This window comes from Cnephaeus nilssonii (assembly GCF_951640355.1).
Source record: "Cnephaeus nilssonii genome assembly, chromosome: 2".
NCBI lineage: Eukaryota > Metazoa > Chordata > Mammalia > Chiroptera > Vespertilionidae > Cnephaeus > Cnephaeus nilssonii.
The window spans coordinates 69247302-69274719 of NC_137073.1; the positions used below are offsets into that span (position 1 = coordinate 69247302).

Here is a 27418-nt window from a genome sequence, read left to right on the forward strand (position 1 = left end):
AAGTAAATCACCCTCCCTCCCCCTGCTCTACCTATAAGCCAGTTCCTCCTTCTTAACATGTTGGCATTTTTGCATGAAAATCTTTGGAAGTTCAACAAGTGTGGTATTTGCACTTTTCTCCTTTATCCCCGTTCTTATTTATCCTGGGAAGTTAAACAAAATATATCCACTTGTGATGATTTCTTCTCAGAAGTGAAGCTCAACATAAATGCCAAATGAGCGGCGTAGGCCCTTAACTGCTGCAGGAGTTCAGCAAGCAGGGCGGCCTCCCTGGCCTGTAAGGGAGGCTCTTACCGAGGCTGCAGCCTGTGAGCCGAGTCCGCATGGGGGATAGGATGTTGGTCAGAGGGAGGAGAACAGGGGGATGCATGGCACATGGCGGGACTCGTGGAGACAGGAGCCCTGAATAGTAGTCATTAAGACCTTGGTGTTAGGAATGCATAAGCCCAAGCTGGGTGTGTCAGTCAGAGCCAGATTTCCAACCACCAGTAAAAAATATAGTGTGTCTCCTGGCTCTGAGACTTTGGGGGCATTCTATATTTTTCTGAAGACTTGGCATCCCTGGGAGTTTGTGGAATTGCTGTGAAGCCTGTGAGAGGACAAGGGGCATTTATGCTCCTTACAACCGGCATTTGTAATTGTCTCTGAGCTCAGATCACCGAAGAGGAACTGAGAGCTACTGTTTTTCTCAGCCTGGGTCCGGACTTGCTGAGGCTGATTCTCCCTTATGGTGGCATCATTGCTCAGCCTCCCCACATGAATCCCTCAATACATCCGCAGAAAGACAAGAGCTGGGAGCCCAGAATCCTGGTCGCCTTTCATTTAGTTGATATTTACTCAATCCCATGAAGACAATATTCCTAACTCACTTATTAGCAAAACTACAAGGTGTGTCAGAGCAGTGCTCAGAAGGAGACAGTCAGGCTACCCAACTTGAGCTCCTTAATTCAGAGCTGCCTGCAGACAGCACACACACTTACAGAAGATTCCCTCCCCCTCCTTGAAATTAGAACAGTGCTCAGAGGCAGGAATTGCACCCAACGTCACATCCACCCAACTTCCTCTTTTCTGTGCTGCTGGGCCTCTGGAGAGCGAGGGTAAAAGTATACAGAGGCACATTCTTACTGTTCGGAATCCTTAAAAAGGCAGTATCTGGAAGGCACGTGTAGATCCTAATGTCACTTAAATATTTCATATTTATTAGCCACTTTACCCTAAATCTGTGGTCGGCAAACTGAGGCTCGCGAACCACATGCAGCTCTTTGGCCCCTTGAGTGTGGCTCTTCCACAAAATACCACAGCCTGGGCAAGTCTATTTTGAAGAAGTGGCATTAGAAGAAGTTTAAGTTTAAAAAATTTGGCTCTCAAAAGAAATTTCAATCGTTGTACTGTTGATATTTGGCTCTGTTGACTAATGAGTTTGCTGACCACTGCCCTAAACTACTGATGTCAATAAGAAATTGGGGCTGGCCCTTAAACCAGATGTTGGGAAACTCCAAATCTATGTTCCAACTAATATCTGTACCACAACACAAAACGTTTTTCACACCTCTGGGCTTTGTTTTCTTCATGTTGTGAAGACATGTTTTAGTTTCAGTTTTCTTTAATAGCCTAGACGTCCCGTTGGAGACATCAAATCATCATGAGTGACATGCACAGGTGGGGCGGTGTCCACCTGCCTCTGACTCCCACACGTTGGCTGGATGGAAGCTCTTTCAAAAGAACCATCATGTTTGGAGAAATAGAACCAATCATTGTTGTCCCCATTCTCTACAGTAGAATATCCACATCTTTCTTTCATAGATTGCACCATACTCAACTAAGCTCATTAATCCACATAAAATGTTGAATTTCAAGGCTTATTGTGAAGCACAAAGAAACCTCCCCCACAGCAGCTGATCTCCCACTGACCTTAAACCCATGTTAGGAATTTCAATGGAAAGCCCTAGGCTTTACCATTCAATTCAGAACTGGGATTTTGTGGTCTAAACAAGTTGATCCCTATTCTCTGAAGTGCATCACTATTAGAAGCAACAGCGAATGGAGGGAAAGAACTGGTTTTGGAATCAGAGACCTGGACTTGACACCTGACCTTTACAATTATTGGATAAAGTGACCTTGAGCTAATCACTTGACCTTTCTGCAACTGAAGAAATATAAGTTGAGGAATTGAACTAGAAAAAGATTATCTTTGTTTCACACCAGCTAGGAGAGTATTCTGACTAAATGGTAGCTTGCTTGCTGTATAAAGGTTATCAAGCCTTCCTCTTAATAGATGAAATTGAAAGGATTTAAAAGTCCTGGGAGCCCTGAGGGCTTTTCCAGGTAGGAGAAAACCAAAGCTGCTCTTTTAATCCCTTGCAAGAACTGGTAGGCATTTGGGTTTTTTCCCCAGTGGTAATAGTTTTATGGCCCAGATATGTTCTAAAACCTTGATACTCAACCTGTGGTTATGCATCAGCAATGCCTGGAAACTTGTTAGAAATGCACATTGACAGGTGCCACCTTAAACCAACTAGAATGATCCCCAGTCGACACCCAAGCATATTGAAGTTTGAGAAATACTGCCCAAGGCTCTCAGTAGCTAAAAGTAATCATCTCATAAATTAAGGTAGCAACTTTGCATTCAGTTACAGAATAGTAATTACAGGCAAAATATTTAGTGTGGTTTTTGCAAATCAAAACTTTATTGAAAATCAATGGAAATGAGAGATATACCACTAGAATATGACATTCCTTTTGGAAAAGAATTTTAAAAATTCTTCAGACATCCACATATGGGGGAACTATTTAATTTAGTCCTATATGACAGAATGTGAATTAAATATCTTCGGGAATGTAGCTAAGTAGTTAAAAATTTTAAGTTTCATGACACGGACATGACAAATACATAGTAAAATGTATAATTTAATGATTAACTTGTCAATATGCTGCAAATTAGGAAAAAGGTTTTAGTGCCAGCATTAATATTATCTATACTAGTATATGCTTTTAAAAAATAGTAAATATTCATTTATAGAACAGTTTTTGGTTTGTGGAAATATTGAGCAGAGCATTACCATATATCTCTCCTCCTACATAGTTTCCCCTATTATTAACATCTTGTATTAATATGCTATACTTTTTATAATTGATAAAGATAATGTTAATACATTATTACTCAATATTTTGGTTTACTTTTTATATTATAGAGTTATTTGGTTTTTTAAAAATACATAATATCATGTATCCACCCTAGCTTTATGCAGAATAGTTTCACTCACCTAAATGCTCCACCTTTACATCCCTTCTTCCACCCCACCGCCCTGGGCAACCACTGATTTTTTTATTTTTTTTTTACTATTTCTATAGTTTGTCTTTTCTAGAATGTCACATAGTTGGAATACTATAGTATTTAGCTGGAATCATAAAGTATATAGACAGTGCAGACTAACGTTTTCACTTAGCAATGGCATTTAAGGTTCTTCCATGTCTTTTTATGACCTAACTAGAAGCCCGGTGCACGAAATTCATGCATGGCAGGGGGTTTTCCCTCAGCCCAGCCTGTACCCTCTCCAATCTGGGACTCCTGGAGGGATGTCCGACTGCCCGTTTAGGCCCGATCCCACGAGGGTCGGGCCTAAACGGGCAGTCGGACATCCCTCTCACAATCCAGGACTGCTGGCTCCCAACTGCTTGCCTGCCTGCCTTCCTGATTGCCCCTAACCGCTTCTGCCTGCCAGCCTGATCACCCCCTAACTACTCCGCTGCCAGCCTGGTTGATGCTTAACTGCTCCCCTGCCAGCCTGTTTGCCCCCAACTTCCCTCCTCTGCCAGCCTGGTCACCCCTAACTGCCCTCTCCTGCAGGGTTGATCACCTCCAACTGCCCTCCCTTGCAAACCTGTTCCCTCTCAACTGCCCTCCCTTGCAGGCCTGGTCCCTCACAACTGCCCTCCCTTGCAGGCCGGGTGCCTCCCAACTGCCCTCTCCTGCTGGCCATCTTGTAGTGGCCATCTTGTGTCCACATGGGGGCAGGATCTTTGACCACATGGAGGCAGCTATATTGTGTGTTGCAGTGATGATCAATCTGTATATTACTCTTTTATTAGATAGGATAGAGGCCTGGTACAGGGGTGGGGGCCAGCTGGTTTGCCCTGAAGGGTGTCCCAGATCAGGGTGGGGTTCCCTTGGGGCGTGGGGCGGCCTGAGCGAGGGGCCTGTGGTGGTTTGCAGGCCGGCCATGCACCCTGGCGACCCAAGAGGAGGCCCTGGTATCTGGAATTTATATTCCTTCTACAATTGAAACTTTGTAGCCGGGAGTGGAGCCAAGCCTGTTGTTCCCTCTGGGGCGGCAGCCATTTCTATGGCAGTTAATTCACCTTCTACAATTGAAACTTTGTAGCCTTAAGCGGGTGAGCGTGGCCAGGGTGTGCGGAAAGCTGTGCTTCCCCTGTTGCCGGCGGCAACCCTGGCCTGCTCTCTCAAGCTCCATTCTGCCGCCATTTGTTTGAATTTGTTTACCTTCTATAATTGAAAGTTTGTAGCTTGAGTGGAGGCTTAGGCCTGCAAAGGCTATGGAAAGCTTGGCTTCCTCTGTTACCTGGGAAACCTTGCTCTCTGTGGCTGTAGCCATCTTGGATTGGGGTTAATTTGCATACTCGCCCTGATTGGCTGGTGGGCGTGGCTTCGTTGGTGGGCGTGGGTTATGTAGCGGAGTGATGGTTAATTTGCATATTGCCATTTTATTAGAGAGGATAGCTTAAAAAAACTGCTGCATAATATTTCATTTTATAGGTGTACCACAGTTCGTTTATTTGTTCACCGATTTGAAGAACATTAGTTGCTTTCATTTGGGGAATTTTTGAATAAAGCTGCTACAAACATTCAGGTGCAGGATTTTGTTAGACCTGTTTTCCACTCATTTGAATAAATATCTGGGAGTGTTACTGCTGGATCAATTGGTAAGAGTACACCTATTTTTATAAGAAACTTCCAACTGCCTTCCATAGTAGCTGTGCCATTTTGCAAACTTATCAGCAGTGAATGAGAGCTCCTGTTGTCCTGTATTCTCAATAGTATGTTTTTGTCGGAGTTTTGGATTTTAGCCATTACATATACATTTTTGTGGTAATGAGAATAGCATGAGGTTATAACTTTATTAGACTAAAAATGAGTAATAGTTATTTTAGATAGAATTACCAAATTATACATGTTCTTAAAATGCCATACAATAATATGAAACATGTAGTATGTATATATAGATGTATGTGTATATGGGTGGGTGTAATTATAAAATGTAAATTACAGAATGAATTAAACAACAAAATTGTCTAGAGTTTAGACTTTTGAAAGGCATTCTTAAGCTGCCAGTTTTCTGTTGGGAGCCACATTTGGGGCTGGTTAAGAGTAATCATATTATATTTGTTGCCAGTAACAAATCTAATGCCTTAGGGAGGGACCATTTCTTGATTCCCAGAACTCTTTGCCTGTCTTACCAAGGAAGGCATTCTGAGCATTCTTCCCTACCTACACAGCTCGGCAGTCTTTGATCCCTTTTAAGAGCACATTTTCTTGGTTCCTATTCTTTGAGGAAGAGGAGCTGTTCCAGGTGCCCACCAAGCCCAGAAAGGAAAAAGGAACTGCTTTAAAGAAGTGGCCCATTTTACCAGATTAGATCAAGATAATATGCTCTCTACTCCCCTTTCCCACTGAGAAGGTTGACCAGAAGAACATCTAGCCTAAAACTTTCCGCTTTGTTTACTATAGTAACTATTGTAAACCCATCTGGTCTTAATGGTATACTATTGGTTAATGGATTTATAAATTTAACAAGTACTTATTGGGGCCATGAGTCATTTTATTCTTACATATTTCACTTTTCTCAGAGTTAGCCAATGAGATTTGCTGTTTTAAAGAGCACTGCTAATTGGATTAATTACATATTTGGCAATTGCATGTTTTATTTGTGAGGTGGTACTTGTTAAACACAGAATCTGGTCCCACCTTAGCCTTATGAGTTCAATATCTTTGGTCAGTACCCTGGATATAGTTAAAAGCATCTATATGATCCTTACATGCACCAAGCTTGAGGACAATTGGCTTAAATAATGACCTTTCATTTCCAAATTATACTGGAGGAAGCATGCTATTAGGGCAATAATTCTGGATTAGACCTGGGTTTTGATGCTGCTCAATTTTGATCAAGTGATGGAAAGTCAGTTAACACTTAATGGTTCTGAGCTTCAGTTTTCTCATACAAAATTCAATTTAATTCACTTCAACAAACGCTGAGAACTTTACATTGTGTTATGTTCTGGAAATAACATGCTTATGAAAATTGGAATTAATAATCCTTTGCCCTGATTCCCTATGCCTAATGGACTAATATGTCTTAATTCATTGGTAATTCTTATTGGCTCTTAATGTTTCCCTTCCTTTAAAATAATTTTAATTGTAGTTTTTTAGAAAAAAAATAGTAGGAAGCTCCATTTGTAGTTTTATGCTTTTCTATAAGAATTCCTATCTTAACATGATTAATTCTAATAGGTAATTATTTATTTATTTTTTAAATTTCTCTTTCCAATTTTAGCTTGATGGCCTCTTTATTTTCGCTTTTCCTCTAGAGGATGAATTTGCCCTAATAAAGTATTAACTTCAAAACTGAATGGAATTACTTTGAGTTAAAACTGACACTTGCAAACTATATAACTTACATGGGTTAAATATAAAGACCTCTAAGAAAACATTCAAAGTAGACTCACCTCCAACCCCCAAAGGGTTTCTGACTGTGGACTGAGATTTCAGATTGTCCTGTTCACTGTTGTTTTTGTAGGTAAATGTGAGCCCCCTTGCTCCATAAGGCAGAGGTTCTTAAACTTGGTGTACATATAAACCATCTGGCAGTGCAGGTAAATATTCATATTCCTCTTGCTCATTCATAGATATCCCAATTTCACAAATTAAATTTGGACCTAGTTCTGACTATTAACAAGTACCCTAGTGCATCTGACACCCATGATTCTAGAACACTGGTTCTCAGCCTTGGCTACGCATTAGAGTCACCTGGGGGCCAATGAAAAATACTGATGCTTGGCTCCCACCGCACAGATTCTTATTCAATTGGCCTGGTGTATGGTCTAGGCATTAGGAGCTTTAAAACCTCCCCTGATGATGCTAATGTGCAGCCAAGGGTGGGAGTCAGTGTTCTAGAACCAGGCTGTGAGGAATTACTATGCCTTAAAGGAGATAAGCAGAGAGATACTCAAAGAGAAACCAAGCTTAGGCTGCACACATGGAATCCCAAACTAAACGTATAATCATACAATCCTACTGAATTTTATCATTCAGCCTTTGCTTCCTAAAATGGAAATTATCTTACAGCAAGAACCCTTAAATGATTGAAAGAATCAGGCCAGAGGAACATATTAATGTACTGTTTTTAAAATATTATCCCCTAATCTATCTCCAGTAGTCAGAGTGCCTAGGCATTTTTATTTGGCTGTTTTCATCCTTTGCGAGAGTCTCACAAAGAGCACCCTCCTGGCAGATGTATGGAATGTATGCTTACACAGAGGCACTATTCAAATGCAGACTTTGTGATATTTGCAACAAAATTCTCAGATATTCACAAACTCAAAATACCTTAAAATTGCTATTTAAATAACAGCTGGACAATCTTTCCCCACTGTTACTTATTGAAAGAAATCTGATTGTCAGTAAAACATAAACTCTGAACAGAAATATGTTAAACAAATTTTGCCAGAAGGTTATACTCATGAAGGTGGTGTATTTATACTAATAGAACTGGTGTATTTATACTAATAGAACTGATTCATCTAGGACTTTATAAAGGATCTCTCCAGGAATAAAAATGGTACCACAAATACAGATTTTTTAAAAATGGTTGTGTGTAATCCAAATTTCCCAGGTCTCCCAGCTTGTGGTGAAGTTAAAATTGATTTCCAAATTCCTGTTGCTGTTAGCTGCCATTTCCACACCATTTGCCCATGTAGAACCTCCTTCTCCCCTGAAGTCTTCCCAAGTCCTCAGGAAATATTTTTTTTTCCACACATGAAACACATATTTTGTGAGAGCTTACTTATTACTACTAGGTCGCCAGTAAATTACTAGGTCGCCAGCTTACTTATTATTACTAGGTCGCCAGGTGCTTAGGAATGAATATAAACTCCCTGGCTCTGCTACTGGTCCCACCTTGAAAATACAGCTCAGAAACAGGCTACTCTGTCTTCTGCTGGTGGCCACCAGGCAACTGAGATGCACATGATCTGAGGGATATCAGGGCAATCTGAGCCAGTTTAATGAGTGTGGGTTGTATTGTGTTTCTGGGGACTGGAAAGTTGTGTGGCTTTTCCTGGAGACTCACACATCCTTTTACTGCTCAGCCTTTCTGCTGCCTGCCCTAACTGCCTTTTCATTCAGGGCTCAAACTGACACCTCAGGCAGGTTGGGGGACAGGTGCCATGTCTCTACCATGGAGAGTTTCTGCAGACTCATTTCACCACATTCAGTTATAAAAGCAGTAGCACTTGTGCACATGGGAATGCATCTCTATACGGCACTGAGGGTAGTCATCCAACAGGCATATGCTTACACACGACTCTGTGCTAAGCACTGTTCTGGACATTGGGATATAGCACTAAACCAAAGGAACCAAGTCCTTGGGATCATAGGACTTCCATTCCAAGAGGGCAAAGGGATAATAAAAACGATGACAAGCATGTTTACTATACAGCCCAGCAATTGCACTCTTGGGCATTTATCCCAGAGAAGTGGAAACTCAAGTTCACACAAAAATCTGTACATGGATGTTCATGGCAGTTTTATTGGTAATGCCCCAAAACTGGAATGGACCTTGGTGTCCTTCAACAGGTGAATAAACAGTGGTGTGTGTGTGTGTGTGTGTGTGTGTGTGTGTGTGTTTAGTGGAATACTCACTGCTCAGCAATGAAAAGGAAGGGACTGTCTCCAGGAAAATTAAGCTGAGTAAAAAAAAGCTAATCCTAAGAGAATATTTACTAGATAATTCCAATTATAAAACATAGTTTAAATGACAAAATTTTAAAAATTAAGGACAGATTAGTGGGTTCCAAGTGTTGGAGAGTGAGGAGACAGAGGTGAGTGTGTTTATAAAGGGCAACATGAGGTATCCTACTTGGAACTATTCAGTATATTGACACAAACCTACAGATGTGCTAAAATAATGTAGAATTATAGTCACACAAATAAGCATAAGTAAAACTAGAGAAATATGAATAAGATTGATCTGTTAATACCAATATTTTAGTTATGCTTTATATCAGAATTTTGCAAAATAGTAACTAATTAGGGGAACTGGGTAAAATGTACATGGGATGCTTCTGTGTTGTTTTTTTTTTTTTTACAAGTGTACATGAATCTAAATTATCTCAATATAAAGTTGAATTTAAAAAGATAACTTAGTATTGCATAATATCAAGCACTAATATATATTACTAGAGGCCTGGCCCACAAAATTTGTGCATGGGTACGGTCCCTAGGCCTGGCCTGCAATCAGGGCCATTTTTCCTGGCTGCCCAAAGCCGGCCCCGCCCCTGCCGCAGGTCACCCTCTGTGTGTAGGGCAACTGGCAGGGTGGGGGCCTTGGCCTGGTGCCACCCATGTCCCCTGCCACCCACCCCCAGTTCCCCATTCGTCATTGGGCAATTGGAGCCTGCCAGCCAGGGAAAGGGACTGAGAGGTGGTGAGTGCACCTCGTAGTGACTGGTCGAGCGGTCCTTCTGGTCGCTCCACCATTAGGGTCAATTTGTATATTACCCTTTTATTATATAGGATAAGGATAGGGACTATGGAGCAGAGTTATTTGAGTGCTGTTTTAGAGCATGGCCAACGAAGTCCTCCCCTGCCATGTGACCTTTGAGCAGAGACATGAATGAAGTGAGAGGGCCAGCCAGGTAACCAGATGGAGTAGCAAGCTTTGAGTCCTAAGAGGGATATGCTTGGAGAATAGAGAATGATGAGGAGAGGGGTGAAAATGAAACCTGAGCAGTAGTCAAGGAACAGAAGATGTAGGGCTCCATAAGCAATAGAGAGGACTTCGTATTTGATTGTAATTGTGGAAGGGCACCTTAAAGGTCAGACAGGACATGAATTAACTTCTGTTTGGAGAATGACTGGGCACTGGTGAAGAATAGGCTCTGTTAGGGTTAAGAATAGAACACCTGAGACTAGCTGGGAGATATTGGTAGCTTGGACTGAGGTGGTCATGAGGACTTGGAAGAAGCTGAACAATGTTCAGATTGTAATATAGTTTGAAGTGAATTATACTGGGCCCATAAATATTTGGTTTTTGTTAATAAATTTCAGTAACATTATAATTTTTTTTACTTCATGTCATATTCATGGGCAATAAATATATTATTATAATTTCCAGCATGCCTTATTATTGACTTTTGTTTCCTGCTTTTAACAGCATTGTTAGGATAGCATCTAGAATTTTAAAGAAAAATATGTAATTTACCCACATATACATATATATCAAAAACTTAAATATATATGATGTTATTTAAGATACTGAATTTTTAAATTTTGATATTTTTTAATGTCCCACAAGATTGGATGCCTTTAGATATATACTGTTGCTTTATCTTTCACATTGGCTAAGTCTTAATAGTAATATACAAAATGTTTTAAAGAAAACATTATAATAGAAGGATATGTAAATCAAACTAATATAATTACATACTAAAATACAATAATGATAATGAAAAAGAGAACATCATTTACATTTTAATTGGATATCTGGAAATTTCAATTGCATTGAGTAGATATTTACTAATAGCAGTTTTCAGAATGTAAATTGATTGATTTTGCTCTCATTATTCCTAATTGATTTTGCAATAACCTTTAAGTTTAAGAAATTTAAGCCAATATCCTTTGGAAACAAATTATTCTTAAATATTTTGGAGTTCTTATTAATTGTATTAGATATATCTTAAACTAGAACATTTCTAAGAGAATTCTTCCCCCTAACATTTAAAAAAGGCTCTTTTAGTGGCAAGTAAAGGAATTGCTTCAGCTTCTACATAAAATAAGTATAGTTTACTTGGAAAATTAAGGCATGAAGTGGGTTTAGTTCAGAAATGTAGAAGAGACTCAACTTTTAAGTCCTTCTGTGCTATTAACAAGGCATATGAACTTGAACTAATGATTATGCTATGCCTTGGTGTTCTCATGTGTAAAATAGAAATAAATGGGCTCTTTGCCCACTTTTAGATTCAGGTCGATGATGCCAAGGCAACTTAATATATGTGGTGTTATGTATAAATAGAAGTTCTGTACATCATAAACTATCATTATTATTTCTATGATTGGTTTTCTAAATATTTTTTCTTTAATCATGGTAGAAAAAATTGGTACTAAAATAAAAATAAATAAATACTAATTTTATCTGAGCTAATTTTGCAGCAGAGAAGATGGTACACTAGCTGTCTTAAACAGCAAAGTTTTGTAATTAGGTGCAGTGAGAGGGGAGAAGAGATGAGGGAATGGAAGAGAGAAGAGAGAGACTATTATTCTAACTGTCCGCTTTTCAATAAACCTCCATAGAAGAGTCATCTATATTCAGTGTCCCCTGTATGCTCTGTGATTACTTAAACACTTATCTGTATTCTCATCACCTCTTAGCCTCCACTTCTTCCCTGAGGCACCATTATCCACTATGACATACTCATAATCATTGTGCTGTCTTTACACTTGTCCTTAGTCTATTTTAAAGATGACAGCCAGAGTAATCCTCTTCAAATACAACATATATTAGGTCACTCTGTGTGCAAAGCCTTCCATGGTTTCCTACTTCACTTGGAGGAGAGTCCAGTGTTTCGTAGTGATTGAAAGAGCCCGACACATTCTGTTCTGGCATCTCTGACATTGTCCCCCACCCTGCTCCATCCTGCTGATCCCGCTCTGGTCACACTCTTCCCCTCAAACTTGCCAAGACCGCCTCTGGCCGGGGGCCCCTGCCTCTGTGTTCACTTGCCTGTCCTCTCTCTCCTGGGTAACCACGGGCCCACTCACTTATTCTTTTTGTTAGGTCTTTGAACAAGCGATGATTCTCCAGAGTGCCCTCCTCCAACTTCCTCAAATAAAATGTCATTCTGTAAACCCTTACTCCACCATCTCTTTACTCTTCATTCCTCTCCCTTTTATTATTTTAATCACCTGCCATATATTTATTGTTGTTGTTCTTTCCTCAAGAAAGTAAGCTTTCTAAGAGCAAGAACTTGATTTGTTTAAGTTTTGCTCTATTTTCTATGCCTACAAAGCTCAGAGTAGGTGCTTGATAAATATTTGTTAAATAAATAAGTGAATACCTCAACCGTGGTTAACCAATTACCCCAATAATGTGTCATTTACGAAAACCTTATCTTCCATGATGTTGGGCTCTGCAAAAGACCAAAACAAATGAACAAAAAGCCTCTAGGAAAGGATATATGCCTTCAGTCTCTTATGAAATTTGTGTGGATAAAATACTACTTCATCTAACAGGAGTCCTATGGCCAAATAAGTTAAGAACACTGTACATTGTTTCTTCCTTTTGGAGTCTGTCAATGTTCATTAGTTATTGAAGGCTCTGGGGAGCCCAGCAGTTTATAAAGAAAGCTAGATAAATAATTGTAGTTCATTTTAAAACTTGTTTCATATCGTTTAACTCAATTATCTGGGAGTGGGAGTGACACCATAAGCTCAGATGGAGAGTTTAATCTTGAGGCAAAGGAGAGAGAACATATGAAAACAAAGTCAGGTAGAGAAGCGAGAGGGGAGGGAGTTATTGTCAAATGAATGGTCAGTATGTAGGAGGCAATGGTTAATTCAGGGATTTAATCTTCAGGGATCTTTTTCTGCACAGATATATGTTTTAATGCCAATACACGTAAGGGGGAATGTCCACTCCTGCCTCCAGTGCAAGCATTGATTCAGCATTTACAATTCTCTCCAGAAATAGTGATTATGTTTAATGTTGTACCGCCCATGGTGGCTTCTTCGTCTGAGGGATAAAGGAGTGATGAGCAATGCTTTGCACGTCATGGTGACCAGTTGTTCCGCCGTTCGGTCGATTTGCATATTAGCCTTTTATCATATAGGATATCTAGCAAGGTGTTGTCACATAGAGGGTGCACAATAAATATTTTTAAATGAATTTATTATATTATCAGTATGTTTTATACATTTCATATAAATCCAAGGAAGCACATAATATCTAAAAGACTTTGGCTCACAGTTTGAATTGGTCAACATGGTGGTGACATATTTTTATATCCATTATTATTATTGATGAACTCACCCAGACTGTTTTGAGATATTACTGGTATTATGAAGCCAGCCATCACAATTAGGAAGATGCTTTAAAAATGTTTATTGCAACTTTTTCCCATTAAAAAATATTTTTTACATTATAATACAGGGTGGGGCAAAAGTAGGTTTACAGCTGTTTATATGGTAAAGAATACAATAATCTATAATAATAAAAGTATAATATGCTAATTAGACCAGACGTTCTTCTGGGGCTGAGAGGGAAGCCCAGGTCCCAGGTGCCTGCTGGCAGCCAGAGGGAAGCCCAGGTCCCGGGTGCCAGAGGGAAGCCAGTGCCAGCAGTCGGGGGAAGGAAGACCTACTCTTGCACGAATATCATGCACCAGACCTCTAGCTAATAAATAATAATACAATAATAAATTCTATTTTGTGTACTCATAACTATAAGCACACTTTTGCCTCACCCTATATACATTCATTTAGAAATAATTGTATGTAATTTAAAAGCACTTTTTAAAAAAATATATTTTTATTGACTTCAGAGAGGAAGGGAGAGATAAAAACATTAAAGTAGCCCTGGCCAGTGTATCTCAGTGGTTAGAGTGTTAGAAAAGCTGCTCTTTTTCTGAGGTACAAAGAGTCTCCAATATTATCATGTACTGAGAACTATAAAAGCTACTTTGCTTGCCTGACATAGAAAAATTTAATGTTCAAATCCAGTATTCTATTGTAGGTTCCTATTGCTCCCACTCTGCTATATGGTTTTGGATCATCTTTTTTTATTTTCAACTATCTTAAGATGCAGGGATTTTACTGCAAGCTGTTTCACAACTTTGTGGAATAAACAGGATATATATTAAAAATAGATAATTATTCCAGATTCTCCCCCATTGGCTCTGCATATGTAATGAGAACAGTGAAGCACAGTGCAGCATGCACAGCAGTAAACGTAGATCCCTGTGGTCAGCTCCAGAGGTCCCGGGCAGTCTTTTCCAGAGGCGGGCAATTACTCCCCATTGCCACAGAGCTGTGTGTAAGTGAGTCACCATTTTGCGTAAATTAAGCAATGGAGTCCACTTAGATGTTGATAAGGCATCAGTTAGGTGACAATATGGCTAGCATTTTTTAGAATCATTTTCTGTGTTTTTGTTTAGGATTAAATTCATTGTCTATCTGCAAGTCTACAAGTGTGGATATTCTTTTTTTTTTTATGTGTTTGTGTGAAACTTTCCATGTGCATTTTCTCTAAAATATAACAATGTCCATGTTAATATGTTGCTACCAACATGACCCTGAATTACATACAGGGTTAATTGACTCAGGATGGCTTATTGTTATCTCTAGATACACTGGTTAATCTTTTAAGCCTATTTAGTCAAGTTCCTGGACTATCAATTACTTTTTTAATTAATAAAGTAATCTAAGGTATTTAGTGTATTATTGTGTTAATGATCTTATATATCAAACACTAAACAAACTTGAAATTGCCTTATTTCCTTGGGGATAGCTTAACTCCTAATGAGCTTATTTTTTAATTGATATTTCAAAGTCATAGGTAAAAAGAACTTATTTCAATTTATCTTTGAGTATAGTCCAGTAATGACATTTACTCAAAATGACATTTTTATCAGAGAACATAGTCTTTTTCTTTCCCCTTCAGAGCAATTGAATTGAGGAAAAATATTTATTGCCAGCTCTCTTTCTGCTGTAGTTTATGGCCTGCCTTTCTGAAATGGTTCAGAGAATATATTTAAAATGAACCTCCTGGTCATTTTTTTCCTTTGCAGAGACTTTGGACATGATTCGGTTTTATCATTTGAAAGTAGAGTCACGCTTTGTGGTTCAAAATTTTTGCCCAACTTTTATTTTTAAAGTGTTCTCAAGTGCAAAACTCAAGAGCCTTTGTGGATTTTAAAAGCAGACTCTCTTCACCACCCCCCCCAAATAGTTTATTTTAAAAAACATGATTGATATTAAGTCTCAATAGTAAGGAGAAAGAGACTATAGATCAGGAAGAAACAAAACACTGTTTTTCTTTTTGTGATTTGTAATGACTTTTTATTTTCAATTACATACAAACTGGTGATTTAACACCTATATGGGGAGGTCCAAAGACATGATGCTGTGACTGAATCTGCCCCCTCCTGATACAGAGCAGGCAGGGAAGTGTTTGAGGAATAGACTGTGCTTAAAGAATATGGCAGAGAAGGAATGTCAGATATGACCCAAAGTCAAGCATCTGTGTTATTTTAAGAGGGATTCTTAAGAGGGATGGAGGCCGGCATAGCTCAATGGTTGATCATCAACCTACGAACCAGAAGGTAATGGTTCGATTCCCAGTCAGGACAGCTGATCAATGATTCTCTCTCATCATTGATATTTCTCTCTCTCTCTCTCCCTCTCCCTTCCTCTCTGAAATCAATTAAAATATATTTTCAAAAAAAGAAGAAGAAAAAGGGGGTAAAGACTAAGAGGAAAGCCTAGAGAAGTTCCCTGACCCACCAGCGTGGTGGTTCACAGGAACCAGGGGGCAGAGTATAGGGACCTATCAGAGGCAGGGAATTCCAGTGATGAATTGTCTTAAAAAAAAAAAAAAGACAAAATTGCCCCAAGAGGGATTGAGCCCCCAGTTGCACATGCACCACCTCCAAGGGTCACCAGTGCCACATTTCATTCTAAACATCAGTGAAAACTTTCATCTCATTTACTCTGATAATGAAAAGTCCAGGTACGGTTAGAAAGTAGAGGATGCACTGGAATGAGAAAGAAGCTATGACCCCAACTCCCTGCCCTGCTCTTTCCTTGGACACTGCCAGGAGGGTCCCCTGCCCTGTGTCTCTCACATGAGAGCCTTTGCTCTGGGCTTTCTCTTGCATTCACCCTCTCAAAGGGGTATGAAGTCAGTGGGAACGGAGGAGCATGCCCACCTGGAGGCAGATCTAGACCATGCTCACGGTGCTCAGAACACAAGAATACCCTGTCCAAATGGTGTCCCACTTACTTCCAAGGCCCATGCAGGTTCCCCATCCCCATTTGGGGTGCATATGGGAGGCAACCAATTGATGTGTCTCTCTCACATCGATGTCTCTCTCTCTCCCCCTCCTTCCTCCCTTCCACTCTCTCTAAAAATCAATGAGAAAAATAGCCTCAGGTGAGGATTAAAAAACACCCTCCCCCCCCCACAAACCACTTAACTATACATATATTGGAAGTTCATACTGCTTTTTAAATTTTGCGGATAGAGATATAGGATGAAGAGTTTTGAGATCATGGTTAGAAAGGACTAGAGGGTATTGAAATTTTTTGAGAGGAGAAATATACTTACAACATATAACCCATGTAAGCTTGAATTTGTAAGAGCAACCAAAAAAGGAATGTTAACCCATTTTCTCTGCATTTAGCTAACCCAAAAGGCGCCACTTTTTACCTATAAATTGTAATCTACTTATGATTATTGAAACAATATGAAACCTCAATAAGAAGGATTTATGCAGCTCCAGGAGAAATACTTGTGACAATGTCTGCACCTTGGCTTTCATACAGATGAGTTTACCCATAAATGTACTGTTCGTTTACATTGGATAGTAGTTGCCTTTAACTATTTTTGTTAATGGAAGTTTTTGCCCATTAATTTGTATTGCAGAGTGGCAGGCAGTGGCTCTCTGGAGATGCCTGTGGCTAAAATGTTTCCACTTGGCTGTGCATGTACAGGCAACTGGAATATTATTAAAATATAATAAAAATGGTCGTCGTTTCTTTTTATTGTTGCTTGTTCCTTTGTTTTAGGCACCAGAGGGGCTACTTTGATCTGTTTTGTAATAAATGAGTTTTGGGGGAAAATGACTGTAGATATTTGTGGGAGTAGAGTATGATTATTAGATCAATACTCTATATACTGAAAATTAAACTGAAGCACAAAAGCATGGAATGACATAATTGAGTTCCTTGACCTGAAGGTTGCAAAAATTAAGGTAAACACCCTGTTACAGAAAAATGGAGAATTTATCACAAGTACTTTTTTCCAAAGTAATGGTTTTCCTACACATTTTAGGATGAAAGGTTCCTGGACATAAAACCGAATGTTTTTATATTTATGTGTTTTTTCACTTTTAACTATCCCATGTTACCATGTGATTGGGGAATAAATGGCAAATAGATGCAAACCTTACTTTATAATAAGGTAGTACTGTGCACTACATAACTATGAAATGTATGTGTCTTGAATATGCTGGAAGCATTTTAAAATTATGTTTTAGTGATCGATGTGTTTCTATATTGATGTTCTGAGTGTACTTTTATCTTCCAGGTATTCTATTTTGTAGCATAATTCTGGGCATCTCTCAGAGAAAAAGCTGACGTATTTAGATATGTAGGAATGCTGTTGAATTTTTGTGTATTTTGCTAGTGGGACTTGGATAAATTATTTTCCCGATATTCACTTTAATTTACTCCAGTGCAGATACTATTCTTCTAAATATTAGAGTAGAGTTCACTTTCAGAGTTCAGATGGAAAATTGGGAAAGCCCTAAGGTTACCTATTTTTATGAATTCCTCTATAAAAGTAGAGAAATGAGAATATCAAAATATTACTTGACTATGTCCAATATAATTGATAGATTTATAAACCAGTCAGATTTCAATTTATTTTTGCTTTTACTTACTAGGACATCTGGTTTTTCAAATGCATTTAAAACATCTTTCCTCAATGTAATGAAGCTTGTTGTGCCTAACAATTTTGTCTAAATGCTATTGTAATATTTTAATTGTATTCAGCATCCTGCTTCATTATAGCAAGACTTCTTTTGTTCAGTAATATATTCTAGCTATCATGGCTTAGAAAATTTTTGAAACATCCATTTTTATTTGTCACCAATATATGCACTATTCCAAGTCTGAAGTATTGTCTCATTTTAATTAAACTTTCTGAATATTTATGCATTTAGGTACTTATGCATTTAGCTTTATATTTGCTATTATTTTTAATGTATAACACATCTTTATAATAACTTTCAATGGAAAAGCAAATTTGCCCACAAAAATTTAGAATTAAAAATATTCATTATCTTCTATGTTATTCTCTCCACTGGCCTCCTTACAGAAATCCACAGGTTGGCAGCTCTGTCACTGTCAGAAACACTGTTATGCAATGTGGGAAGAATGGAAAGGGCCCAAGAAACTGATTTGGAAAAAACAAAATACCAGACTTTGTAATTTTTAAAATTATGTTGATATGTGCAAAATGTGAACATTCAAGAAAACCGAGTTTGAGCAGATAATGCCATAAACCATGTGTGTTTGTGTGGGTTGTATATATTTTTGAAGAGTTTGGGCATATCTTGATTCTTAATAGCTGTTTGAATGTTATTTATTGCTTCACATCTGGGATGTATATAAAACTGCTTCTAAAGTATTAATATGAATAAATCTAATTCATTTAAGGAATAAAACAAAGGTTTATTTAGACATTCTTGTCAAATACTCTTCAGCTCTTTAGTAGAATCAATAATGGTTAAAGAACTATTCTGAGAGCATTATTGAGAATCTGCTATTCTTCTAAGGAGACTTAAAGAGAAAGGTTCTTTATCATGTCTCATTGCTGGCATAAACATTTTGATAATGATGGCAGTAAGGAAGGAGAAAGCTCAACTTTGTTTAACTTTTTTTCTCTTTCTGTCTCTGTGACCTGTGGTGAAGGTACTCTGGTCTGGTGTCTCCAATGAATCTAGGCTGGAGAAAGGTTTTATTTAGTGGATGCTAGAATTTTTAAAAAGAATAACTTCTCCAGAAGCTTTCCTAACAGTCTCTAGGACTGAGCTTATTGCTCTCACAGGGAATATGCTCTCCTGTAACTTTACGGACCAGTCGGAAGGAATGAGCCTCGTTTCGCAGAGAGCCATCTGTGAGTCAAGGGGCTGTAGCAGTTTCCCAGCGCTTAAAAGCTTCTTCATTAACAATCTTGGAGTAAAGAGTCAAGATTTCAGTTAAATTTGGAAAAAGATGCCTTAATGGATTTTCTCCTTTTTCCCATGTTCTCACCTAATTTTATATTATATATAATTTAAATTTAGCCTTTCAAGATATCACACTGAACATACAGATTTATCATACCTTTATTCTTAAATCTCATTAAAGTTACATTGAAGCTTAAATAAAGAAAAAAAGAATATGTTTTTAATACTCTAAAAATAGTGAGAAGGGACTATTAGCCCAAGGTGATTTTTGACATTTCTGGATGAAAGAATAGGGGAAAGAATCATGTTGACAGAGAAGGGACCAAGAGTCTATATCCCTGATCTGGAAAAGTCTGAATGGAGGTAGGGCTGTTCTTCTCCTGGTGAAGAGTCCAAGCTGGGAGTCCTGAGCAGACAGAAATTCCATCACCGTAGTTAGTTAAGAACTTGCTACAACAGCAATGCCAGTTGCACAACTCTTTCCTTCACTATCCTACCTACAAAGCATGATTTTCAAGGCCGAAACTGGAAGACTGCTATCTAAAATCTTTAGCGGTTTCCCTGGAGAGAGCTTGGTTTCCTCTTGTGGAAGTAGGCATAGCTGAACAAAATTTTTATTTTCCAAGGTGGAGGTAGTCACACTGCCCACTCCCTGCCTATGCTCCACATTTGTTGGGTCTATAGTCAGCCCTTCCATGCAGGAGAGAAGACTGTTGGTGAAGATAAACTTATAAAAAGACTGGGGAGACCACAGTGGTTAAGTATACTAATTAATCTAGTTTTTCATTCATGTAAGTAGACAATCAAGGATCATAAGGCATTTGAAGTCAGCAGTGCAATACAGAAGATCTATGAACACGTAGAATAACTGATATGAGAGGAAGCAAGCATGATTCGTGAAACAGAGAGACCTTTTTAAATAATCTAAATTGCAAATATAAAGAAAACATAATATACATAAAAATATGTCACTTTGTGAAAAAGTTCACAGAGATGAAAAATATGACTAGAAGAATTTTTTTAATATGATAGGAAAATAAAGTCAGAGAAATCTTCCAAAACTTAGATCAAAATATAATAAACTGAAAAATATGAGACATATGTTTAATAAACAGGAAGAATCAACTTATGAAATTCAACATAGGACTAGTTTTATAGTTCTGGAGAGTATAGAAAAATTGGAGGTATAACAAATGAGTCATCATATTGAAATAAATTAATGAATACCAACTCAATGAATAAAAAATAAGATCTATCCAGACAAATTCTAATAAAATATGGGTATAGAAAAAATTACAAAACCCCTAGGAGAAGCAAAAATCAACCCTAAAGTTAACCCTAAAGAAGCAAAATTGATATTGGTTTCAGACTTCTGAGACAGCAACTCTATATAGTAGAAGTCAGTGAAGAAATGGATGTACCTTATATTTCTAGGGGTACATGAATTTGAACTTAGACTTCTGTTATTAGCCAAATTTTATTCAAGTGTGGGGACAATTTTAAGACAAAGGGTAAAAATAACATTTTCCTTACTTCTATCGTGAAAATGATCTGAAGATATCCTATGGCAAATGAAAAAGCAGAAACATAGGATCCAGGAAAGAATAGACTAACCTAGGAAAGAAAGAAACACAAATCCTAGGATATAGCTGGTAGCAGGCCTGGAAAACAATCAGCCAAACTCAGAATAACTAATCAGAGGGCAGGAGAACGTTCTCAAGAAGCATGGGAATACATTTCAATCTAAATATTGAAGACTGTGATCATATCATATGTCAAATAATTTTTTTCTTATTTCAACAACAAAAAAAACAGTAAGTTGTTATGGGAAAAAATAAGAGAGAGAGAAAGAAGCTCTTATAAATATGAAGCATCTGAAGGTGACATGATTTGGAACAATTAGTAGAATATATCAAAAGGAAATCCATTTGAGTGTGTTGCTAGAACAGCCTCCATAGTGTTTTTTTTTGCTGAACCACGTGGTTTTACAGTTCATACATGGTTTTACAGTGAATAATATTTACAAATTACTAGAGGCCTGGTGAAGGAAAATTTGTGCACTCGGGGGGCAGGGAGTGTCCCTCAGCCTGGCCTGCGCCCTCTCGCAACACCATCCTATATACTAAAAGGGTAATATGCAAATTGACCCTAACAGTGGAATGACCGGTCACTATGACACACACTGGCCGCCCGGGAGCCCTTGGTGGATGTCCACCTGCAGGCTTAGGTCCACTCCCCGGGGGATTGGGCCTCAGCTGGCAGTCAGATATCCCTCGCACACTGGCCGCCCGTGAGAACTCAGTGGATGTCCACCTGCAGGCTTAGGTCCACTCCCCGGGGGATTGGGCCTCAGCTGGCAGTCAGATATCCCTCTGGCGGCCCGGGAGCCATGGAGAACGGGCCAAAGCCATTAGTCAGACACCTTTAGCGCTGCCTCCGAGGCTGAAGAGGCTCTCGCCACCGCTGCTAAGCTGGCCAGCCATGAGCCGGCTTCTGGCTGAGCTGCGCTCCCCCTGTGGAAGCGCACTGACCACCAGGGGGCAGCTCCTCTGTTAAGCGTCTGCCCCCTGGTGATCAATGCGCGTCATAGCGACCGGTCGTTCCCAGTTGTTCGCTGTTAGGGTCAGTTTGCATATTACCCTTTTATTATATAGGATGGTACTGTAAATACTCTTTAATTTCCAATTTTTTTCAATCAGTTATGTAGAGGGCATTAAAGAATTAATATATAGATGGCATTATTGTCCCAATTTGTCATCCTTCCCTATATCCTTACTCTTTATTGTGTGACTTGGAAATTCTTTCTGTAAAGGAGGAATATATTTCTCTTACACCCTCAACTTGGAGTTTGGAGATGCTGCTTGGTTTTGGCAATTGAATGAATCAGAATCACAGTGAGCCATTTCTGAGCCTAAGCCTTAAGAGACTTTGCATGTTTCACTTGCTCCTTTGATCTTCTGTTGTTCCCATCACAGAGGTGCACAGTGTAGCTGCTGCCTCAGCTTGGATTTCAGAACAATCACGCAGGGAGCAGACTTGAGCCCAAACCTCAGCAAGGAGCCAAACCTGTCAGGATCTTGAGTTCAAAGCAGAGCACCTCAATGAAGCCCACCTTGATAGCTCCTGACACCAGCCCCCCTCAGTCACTTCAGATGGTGCAGGAATAAATATCATATTCATATTGAATACCGGGGAGGCTGGTGATTGCCACACAGACTAACTGTAACTTTCCTTAACTGATACATTTACCACAATGGGACAAGAATGTATCACAAAAATAAATAGCATTTAAATGGTAAATATAAGGAGCAGGGCAGTAGAGATAGGAAAGAGATACATAAAAAGGAGATATATAGCCTTAATGTCTAAAGCTGATGAACAAAGTAGGTTTAAATATGCTGTTTAAGATTGTAAAAATAATCAATAGAAGACCTAAAATAATTATATAACTTACAGAATTCAGAAGAGCATAGAAAGATCATATTGTCATTTAAGAAATACGAGTTTTCTATTAATAATGTAAATAATAAAATAAAAGCCACAGACTAAATTGTTGTACCTCCACAATTATAATATATAGCAGGCAAATAAAAATAAGGTGTCAATCATTTTCACTATGCACAATTACAATAACCTCTATATTTCTTTAACATAAAAAAATGTATAGTTCAGTGGTAGTGCCTATAAAGATCTCTGTGGATTTCAAAAATACATTTGCACACTTAGAAAGAAAATTGATCATCAATAAATCTTGGTCCTTTTCCTCTGCAGAACTTCACCAAAATATTTTAAATTTTGCAGTACCTGTGGATGGATTCTATTTTGGAAAAATATTAATATTACTTCTGAAGAAACTCTGTAGTCCATTAGGTTGAGACCGCATAATCCTTTATGTATCCTCTGAAACACCAGACAGAGATTTAATGAGTATAGGGAAGTAAGTTGCTGCATAAACTCAAATCATTATCCTCAGGGCCAAATTAAATAACCAAATTAAGTGGGTGCAGTTACACTTATACTTACTATTTACAGATATTAAGTCAGTTCACAGTCATTGAATTTTATTAAAGGGAACTAAACTTTTTTCTGGCATTCATTTTATAACAGCATAACACAGCAATGCAGTTTCTAATCAGACCCATTCCTCTCTGACAGATTAGGACCATTTGTTAACGCTCTTGTTATGGAAATAGTCAAATGTTTTAATCAGGTTCATTGGAGATGATGGAAACTGTTGCCCCGAAGGCTTACTTTTACAATGGGAAATAATGATTGGAATTGAGATTTCCATTTTAGTGTATATTAACAGAAATTAATAAGGAACTTCTCCTTTAAATATATACATCTTTAAAGCCATACATCTCATATAAGACTAAAGAGAACTAGAGAGCATTATTTTGTAGTTCCTAAATGAAAATTTCAGTCACTTAAATAGATGCTATGGATGCAGGAAACATACACATTAATATACTTTATGAGCCTCAGAAAAATTACTGAGAAATACGAACTATTAGGGGAGGTCTGAGTAAACCCAGTTACAGTTTAATAATCGTCAGATTTCTTATAGTCAGCCACATCAGAAATAAATCCAATCTGAAACCAAAAACATATGAGCAATAGAAAATCTTGCAGTTGTGTTACTATTTTTCCATTCATCTTCATTTAAGGCTTCCTGCAAAGCCTTTCCTGAATGATGAAAATAACCTGCAAAGTAGGAGGTGAACTACCATGAAAAAATTAGTATTTTTGTCATTTTTATGAGTACAGCTCCTTCTATTAGTATGTTTTATTAAACTACTCGGTCTTTCCAATAAGACCTGCCTCATTTCATTTGGGCTGCATGGTTTTCACTTTGAGGTTTAAGCATAAAAAAACAAAACTCTCTCTGATGTGGATTTGAGAAGGCTGATGTTCCTGGATAACTGTGTGATTGTATTGCAATGTGTGTGCATTGTGTGTGTGTATGTAGTTGTAAATGCACAATTGATAAGTGAGTTATAAAAAGTATGTTGACATGATCATTTTCTTCCATCATCTTTGTTCAGGTATAATTACCATATAATAAAAGATACATATTTAAAATGTACAGTGTGAAACTTTTTGATATATGCATGCACTTATGAAACCATCATTTTAAACCAAATACTGAATATTTTATTACCCACAGAGTTTCTTTTTACCCCATTGTAATTTTTCCCATCTGTCCACCAACTTCGTCCCAGAAAACTACTGATCTGCTTTCTATGTCTACAGATTCATTTGCATTGCTAGAAATGTATATAAACAGAATCAGAAAATATGTTCTCCTTGTGTCTGGTTTCTTTCACTCAACATATTTTGAGATCCTTTTTTGTTGTTGCTTGTATCAATAGTTCATTTTTTTATTAAGTTGTAGTCAGTTGTACGGGTATACTATAATTTGTTTATTTGTTCACTGATTGCTGGATATTTTGGTTGTTTGGGCACTTACGAATAAAGCTGCTATGATCATTTACACACACCTTTGTATGGACATAAGCTTCATTTCTGTTTTGTAAATATCTAGGGTTTTAATGGTAGATGTATATTTAAATATTTGAGAAACTGCAAAAGTATTTTCTGAACGGATTGTATTATTTTACATTCTGACCAACAGTGATGAGAGATTAATTCATGCACATCCTCCCCAACACTTGGTATGGTAATTTTTTTTTTCTTAGCCACAGTAATATATTTTTTCTTTGTTTTAAGTGTCTGTTCAAATCTTTTGCCAAGATTTCTTTTGTCATTTGTTTCTTTCCCATTGAGTTTTGAAAATTCTTTATACATCCTGGATACAAGTGCTTTATCAGAAATTTTATTTGCAAATTTATTCTTCCAAATGTGGCTTGCCTTTTCATTATCTTAAAATTGATTTGGAAGAGCAGAAGTTTATAATTTTGATATAGTACATTTTATTAATTTTAATGGCTCCTACTTTTGAGGTTATAGCTAAGAAAACTTTGTCTAAATTGAGCCCAGAACAATTTTCTCCAATCATTTCTCCTGTTAATTTTTTATGGTTTTAGGTTTCCCTTTAAGGTCTACAATCCATTTTGAGTTAATTTTTGTATATAGTATTGGACATGCATCTAGGGTTTTTTGCATATAGATATTAATTTGTTAAAAAGTATTTGTTGAAGACTACATTTATCTGCAGAATTCTACTATTTTGTGTAATTATGACATGCCTTTGTGTACTTTTCTTCATATTTCTGGTGCTTGGGATTTATTGTGTTGTCTGGATCTTTGGCTATACTTTTCATTATATGTGGAAAATTTGGGGCCATTTCCTATTCAAATATTTTCTGCTCTCTCATTTTCAGGGACTCCAATCACCTCAGTTTTAGGCTATTTGTAATCATGTTCCACAACTCATTAATGTACAATTTTTTTTCTCTGTTTTATTCTGTATACTTTCTAGTATGTCTTTAATGTTTACTAATCTTTTCTTCTGCAATGTCTAATTGGCTTTATTCTAGTGTATTTTTCATTTCACGCATTATAGTTTTCATCCTTGGAAGTTCAATTTGGATATCTTTTTAATTTTCCATGTCTCTACTTAACATTTTCAACATATAGAAGTGAGTTATGATAAACATTTTAATATCTTTGTCTGCTAAATCTAATATGTGGTTTGCTCCTGCTTTTTTTCCATCCCTATTAATCTCGACTGGATTCTAGACATGAATGTAAACTTGTTGAGTGCTAGATACTCTGCTGGTATAGTCCTACACATCTCCTTGAGCTTAGTTCTCTTACACTAGTCACTTGGAAACAGTTTGAACCTTCTGGGTCTTGCTTATAAGTTTAGCAGGCAGGACCAATGAGCTGTTTAGTCCAGGAGTAATTATTCCCCACCATGCAGGCAAGTCCTTTCCAAATCCTGTGCCCAAAGCCCCATGAGTTAGTTTATTTTCCAGTCTAACTGAAGGGAGTTTTCTGGTGTGGTGTGATCTCCACGTATTGCTCCCTCTGGTGCATTTAGATGGTTCTTTCCTCAGTAGTTTCCTCACTTGGCTGAGCTGATCCAGACTCCATGGCATCCCTGAGGGGCACTCCAGTGCTCAGGACAGGCTGCGCAGATGGCGGTGGGGGCTGTCTCTGTGTAACCCTCTCCTCTCAGCACTCTTCAACTCAGAAAGTTTTGCAGGCTCCTCCTGGATGCTTCCTCTCTGTGCTCTGGCCTGGAATCCCTCTTAAGGCAGTAAACCTGGGCAATTTTAGGGCCCACCTGGCTTATGATTGTCCTTTCTTTCCTATTGTTTAGTGTCTTGAAAACTGTTGTCTCATATGTTTTGTCTGTTTTACTCACTGGGTTGTTTCAGACAGGAGGGCAAATCTGGTCTCTGGTATTAGGCCTTGGCCAAAAACAGAAATTCTCTTGAATGCCAACGTTATCACTTTTAATATCTATATATATTAAAAGTGATAACGTTGGCATTCAATATATATATTGATTTCATAGATGAAGGGAGAGATAGAGAGATATAGAAACATCAATGATGAGAGAGAATCATTGATCAGAAATTCTCTTGAATGACAACATTATCACTTTTAATATATAAATATAATATATATTGATTTCATAGAGGAAGGGAGAGGTAGAGAGATATAGAAACATCAATGATGAGAGATAATCATTGATCGGCTGCCTCCTTCATGCCCCACACTGGGGATTGAGCCTGCAACCCAGGCATGTGCCCTGACCTGGAATCAAACTGTGACCTCTTGATTCATAGGTCCACACTCAACCACTGAGCCATGCCAGCCGGGCCAATGTTATCTCTTTTAATGAAGAAAATATGTCCATTTGGCATACTTAATAAATATAGGAGAGAAAATGAAATATGAAAAGGAATGGCATGTCGGCAGCAATTCTTGGCTCTGAGTAATGAGTAGGTTGATTGAAGCAGCTTCTTCCAGGGTGGTCTGGAGTGTGGCAGAGGTTGGCTGCCTCCAGCTCTGCCAGGCTTCCAGGAACACTCCTGTAATTATGTAGATGAGATTCTGGAATTGACAGGAACTGAGCCACCCAGCTCTTTCACCTTGATGGGACATAGCGGTGAAATGCCTAGGAAATTAAGAAGGCGCATTCTCTGTATTTACGGGCCATTTATATCTGTCAGTCCTAGGTCTCAGTGATCTGTCAGGCAAAATG

At 38.1% G+C, this 27418-nt stretch overlaps 1 protein-coding gene across 2 annotated transcripts in view; it reads left to right on the top strand.

Annotated features, from left to right (window-relative positions):
- Positions 1–27418, top strand: part of EDIL3 (EGF like repeats and discoidin domains 3) — a 385163-nt gene that overhangs the window by 177414 nt on the left and 180331 nt on the right. The window lies entirely within an intron of this gene.